Source organism: Papaver somniferum, chromosome 5 (assembly GCF_003573695.1).
Source record: "Papaver somniferum cultivar HN1 chromosome 5, ASM357369v1, whole genome shotgun sequence".
Classification (NCBI taxonomy): Eukaryota; Viridiplantae; Streptophyta; class Magnoliopsida; order Ranunculales; family Papaveraceae; genus Papaver; species Papaver somniferum.
The window spans coordinates 155,222,698-155,228,767 of NC_039362.1; the positions used below are offsets into that span (position 1 = coordinate 155,222,698).

Genomic DNA, 6,070 nt, shown 5'->3' on the forward strand with positions numbered 1-6,070 from the left:
CCATATTAATTCCTGCAAAATGTACGAATAGTATCCACTGCATGACATATTTCTTCCATTTTCATCTTTGCTATTTATGTCCCACCCGTAGCTTGCATAAGGGAGTAAAATCGGATATCACATATGACCATAATTACCACCTATCTCAAAGACATGTAGGAGATTCCCTGCTATTGTATGCACTACTATTCCACGTTTAGTATGTTGGTAACTTTCATCACCTATTGGCACAATAACTGCAACCTGGGAAGCACTTGGAAGAGTGTACTGCAACTGATCTTTAGGTTTCTCTTTAATAATCAACTAGTAATGCAAAAGATCTTCTCGTTCTGCACCTTGACAAAAAACATGGACAAAACTATCGTGACTATTCAAGATTTCCCTTAACATCTTCAACACATCTCTATCCAACAGATCGTTACCTTCCTTCATCCTCAACTTATTCTCCTGATCTGTGTCATAAAAATATATTTGTAGATATCACGGTCGAGGTGATTTATCTGGAGGTAAAAGAATACCTATCTGGAGGTGCTTTATCTATGTTAAAGCTGGTCTTGAAAACGAAAAGTATAAACCCTTTCTGTACCATCGGCGAGATCCTTATCAAAGTAAACCCCCATCGAAGTAACCAAAAAACAACGATTATAAGATCTGATATGATATTGTTCCTAAATTATTCCTTATTGCACACTGATCATCAAACATCTCCAAAAGTTCTACTTCGTTTTGTCCCAAAGCTATAATAGAGAAGGTGGGCCCGTCATCCTGGAGTTTAGTAGGGGGATGCTTTTAAAAGCATCTCCAATAGCGGGTGTTAAAAATTCTACGTGGATTTTTTTTAAGATCTTTTATTTAGGAGAATTTGCACATATTGTAAATATATGACCCCATGATTAATAAACCATCTCCAATAGTATCGATGTTTGATCCTTAGAAAATCTTATCTGATGAAATCTTGACCGTCTAATTGTATTTTAATTAAGGGAAATGTAAGAAAAGGTCCTACTATTAAGACCCGATACACAAAAAGGTCATACTGCTACAAACAATTTACAAAATAGTCATATTCCCGTTTGTAGCAACGTTAATTCGGTGGGACCTCCTAATTCAGAGTTAAATGAATTTGTAAATTTACCAACCTGTCCTTAACCTATCTATAATAGATATGTTACCATAGATCGTGTTTATGTTCATCTCAAGGATACCAACGACGGAGAGGATTAGTCACAACGACACACGATCTATAACAGTTAGGGTTCTCATCTCCTTCTTCATTACCTGCCACCATTTCTCTCTCCATTTCTATTCTCCAATCTCTGTAACAATGGTGATTGAGTGAAGAATGAGAGATTTCAAGTGAGTTTTATCTGCAACAGATCCTTGTGAGATCAAATAATGTGTCTTTATGGTTGATTTAACTTTAATGGTGTTTTAGTGAAGACTTTCGAGCTTAAACTAGTAACCGGTTGTTGAAAACCCTAGTTTCTGTACAAGAGAATGTCACGATGCTTGCAAACATAGTGAGGTTGGTAATCACAAACCCATATTGTGAATGTCGATTCATTATCAGAAACACTAATTTAACGAATTTAGGGATTTTTTTTCATAAACCCTAATTAGGAAAATTGGGGATTAAATCAGTATTATCTATTATTGTTGATGGTTGCGTTACTAATTGATTGTGTATTGTATTTTTTTATGTGTCTGTGTAGGAAATATGTGAGAAGTTTTAGGGTTGAAGAATCTGATACAAATAAGGTTAGGTTTTTTGATAATGTTAATGTGAATTTTGGTGGATCAAATTGTTTTAGTGATGTTGTTCATGCTTCATATCAATTACCACCTAGGTTCAGGGAGACATACCCATTTTAGTTGTTTTCAGAATCCCTAAATTTCAGATTGTAGTTTTCAATTAATCAATTTTTGTTGCATGTATAATTAAGTTGCTGAAGTTTTCTCGACTATTGGTAACAAATAAATACAGTAATTGTTGGAGATTGTTCGACATCAACTGTAGGTTTAGTGGAAGAGTTAATGAGTAGAGTTCAAAGATATATTAGTATGGGAAAATGGAGATATTTGTTTGAGAAGTGAGTTATTTAGTGTCATTAGGAAATGGACTGATTATTTATGTTGATGATTTTAAATGGGTTGTAGCTGAAAATGACTATAGTGGATTCTTGGTTGAAGAGATTGGAAGGTTAATATACAATTTCGGTCCATCAAAAAGTTTGGTTAATGAATACTGCAAATTATTAAACTTATATGAAATGTTTGAATGGAAAAGTAATGCTAATTTTTGTTGTTAAATAACTATCATATTATGTATGTGCATGTTAGAAAACCAGAGTTGTTCGATGATGAGAATGGTGATGTTGCAGAACTTGTAGATGAATGTAGAACTACAAACTGGAACCACTTACTCCAACTGTATTGTTCAAGTAATTGGACCAGGTATTATTTGTAACATTTTGGTTTTATTAGGAATTGTTTATGTTTGAGGCTAGACCATTTGTATCTCTATTACCCGTTCTTTGTTATCCTTAACCCATATTAACTTAGCAAAAAAATACCCGTATTATACTTGTTGTCTTTATCACCGTGTAGATCCTTCGTAATATTGAGATAACTAGTTTCTTATTGCAACTTAAATTCTAACAGAGGTTCATACTAATTTTATTTTGTTGTAGATCTATACGAGTTGGAAACTTAAGAGGCAGTGTACATGCATCATGAGTTAAAAGATCAGATATAGCTACCACGTGTCAAAAATGAGTCAGAGCTACCACGTGTCAAAGATGGTCCACGTCATCAGATGCCACACTGATGGTCCACGTCATTAGTGTTTACCGCATCTCCAACAAGCAGCTGATAGCGAAATCAAGAAGAAGCCAGATGTGTCATACAACCAGGCAGTCTCATATCACCAACAAGTTAGAGAATTTCTTAATTATGTTGACTAACATGTTTCTATGTAGGTTATGTAAGCTAAGCGTGGGAAAACCAAAAAATACCTCTAAACAAAAAGCGGATATCGCCCGATCACAGAGATAAGACCTATTATGATATTCCAAATATATAAGTTCGGTTGCTTTTTAATAAATTCCAACTTTCAAAAAAAAATAAAAATAATAAGCTCAGCCGCTGGCGGGACAGGTTATCAAGTCGGCAACACAATGAACAGTCGTCTAGAAAATACACAAAACAAATAGGGCTGTCAATGGGTACCCATTACCCGGTTCCGGAACCGGATCCGATGGATTCGGGTCCGGTTCCGGGTCCTTAAATTGGATCCATTAACCACTTTGGACCCGGCGGGTAATTACCCATATATACCCGTTTATGAACGGATCCATCCGGATCCTACCCGTCGGGTACCCGCGGGTATTCGGGTATTTCATAAAGGCTAATTCTGTAAAAATCCCAGCGAAAATTAGGTCATATATAAAGGATGAGAAGCTCACCACCCATTTCAGCCGATATACTTTCTTCTCCTGCCTGCAACTACTTCTACACACTGGAAGTGGAAATCCTTTGTTTCTCAAATTCTTTCACTGAAAGAAAAGTATGATATGCTACTCTACAAATTCTTGAAGTGATGCGCGTGTTTTTTATTGAATCGATTTTAGAGGCTTTTGAATCTTCTTGAATCTGTTACAGTATGATTTTAGAAGAGATTCCAATTAAAAAAATCAGGGGGTGATAAGGTTAATCAGTGGGTATCTTTCAATTTCTCAATTTTAATCAGTGGGTATCTTTCAATTTCTCAATTTAATCAGTATTTGGTGTGCTCAATTTCTCTAAATTCAATAATTTAACTTATGGCTCTAATTGTTGCTGCTAGTGAAGTTAGATTTGTGGGTAGAGTTGTCAAACAGGCCGGCCTAGATTTGTTGCTGTGTCTAGTTATTATACTATTTCTTATCTAGTAATTGTCTAGTTCAAATGAATCGCTCATCTCTTATTAGTCTACTGTTTAAGTTCTTTCATTTTGTATCAATTTTTTTTCCTTGTTCTTGATGATTTCTCTTGCACAGACAAGGCAAACTTATTATGCTTGAATGGGTATCCCTGTAATCTCAATGATATGTGAACTCTATGGTTGTTTTTGTGAGAAATCAATGATAGCTCGAAGGTTGGGTGTTTTCAGTAGCTTGCAGAAAACATGCACAAGAGCAAGTCTTCTACTGCCATTTTGGCAATTAAGTCATAAACTACTAATTCCTTGTGTGTGGTTGATGCGTATGCTGTTTATGCGTATATGCTTGGAACATTTGTCTTCTTCTTACTGTATATGCTTATTAAATTTATTATCGTTTATACTTTATGATACCTGATAGGCTGATATAGATGTTTGTTGGTTTTTCCTTGCAGGGGCAACATGATAAGTCAAACAGGAAGTAGTGTTGGTGATCATTGTGTTCATGTAAAGAAGACTAAAGTTACCGTTTCGAAATCCCCGTGTATGCCGCCTCCTAAAGCTGCCGTTTCGAAGGCTGCAAAGAAGAGTAAAGTTGTAAACTCAGCAGAGCCGAAAGAAGTAGAAACTGTAGCCAGTGAGTCAAGTGATTCTGGTGATTCTGATTCTGATCATATAGAAGCGGCAACAACAGATGTGGTTCCGTCACCTACACGTAAACGCAAAAGAACCTCAAAGTATTGGGCTGAATTTCAAGAGGTATTGATAAAAGGGAAAACACACGGAGAATGCAAGCACTGCAAGAGAAATATTGGTGCGGAGAGCAAAAATGAGACAAGCAGTTTGAGGAAACATCTAAATAGTTGTATGGCGTACAAAGGAGCACAACAACAAATTAACCAAATGTTCTTGAAAGCCAGTGAAACACAAGATGGGTCAGTAGCTGCTTACAACTTTAAGTTTAACCAAGAAGTAACTCGTGATTGTATTGCAAGAATGATTATCTTGCATGAACTCCCTTTCTCATTTGTAGAGTACATTGGTTTTAGAAGGGTGCTGACTTCAATACAACCCAATATTAAACTTGTGAAGCGGAACACTACGAAGTCAGACTTCATAAAGATTTATCAAATGGAAAAGAAGAATTTGTACGAGATTTTTAGTAAGGTACAGAGTCGCATAAGCCTTACTACTGATATGTGGACTTGTACCACTCAGAATAGATGTTATATGGCTTTGACAGCTCACTATGTTGATGAAGAATGGAAGATTCAGAAGTGAATTTTATCTTTTAACGATGTGGATGTGCAACACACTGGAGTTAACATTGCAAAGGTACTGATGGAGCAGTTGCACAAGTGGAATATAGATAGGAAGATAGCTTCAATTACGCTGGATAATGATTCAACTAACAAAGTCGTGGTAAGTGAACTTCTTGCTCAGCTAAAACCAGATAATGGATTACTTTTGGATGGGGAATTATTCCATGTTCGATGTTCTGCTCATGTAGTTGCCATTATTGTTGATCATGGGATGCTGCAAATTAAAGAAGAAATACATAAAATTAGAAATTCAGTGAAATTTATTAGAGGTTCACCACAAAGACAACAAAAATTTAAAGAAGTTTGCTTGCAAGTCAATGCTCCTGATAAAAAGTTGATTCAAGACGTTGATACAAGATGGAATTCTACCTATCTGATGCTTGAAACAACACTTCTATTTCGGGAAGCATTTAACCGGTTCGGGAAGATTGAACCTGATTTTCTTAATGTTGCTCCAACGAGTGAAGACTGTAAGAATGCAAGTAGTCTTTCAATTTGCTTGAAGTTCTTTTATGAAGTCACCATTCTCTTTTCAGGTACGTCATACGTGACAGTTAATCGTTATTTTGATACTGCTTGTTCTTTGTATTTAGAACTTCGTGAGTGGTGTGATTCCGATGATGCATTAATCTCAAAAATGGCAGTGAATATGATGAAAAAGTTTGAAAGATGTTGGCAACTTACTAGTAAAACATTTGCAATAGCTTCCATTTTAGATCCTCGGTTTAAAATGAAATTATTGGATTACTATTTCCCATTAATATATCATGGTAACAGCAAGGAGAAGAAGTTAGAAGTTATGGAAGTCTTGAAAAGATTGTATAATGAA

At 35.7% G+C, this 6,070-nt stretch overlaps 1 long non-coding RNA gene across 1 annotated transcript; it reads left to right on the forward strand.

The window, feature by feature from the left end:
• Positions 1-1,292: 1,292 nt before the first annotated feature.
• LOC113278007 lies at positions 1,293-3,331 on the forward strand. Its single transcript, XR_003325262.1, has 4 exons — positions 1,293-1,525; positions 1,713-1,758; positions 2,341-2,454; positions 2,691-3,331. It is a non-coding gene; the product is annotated as an uncharacterized LOC113278007 (long non-coding RNA).
• Positions 3,332-6,070: the final 2,739 nt, after the last annotated feature.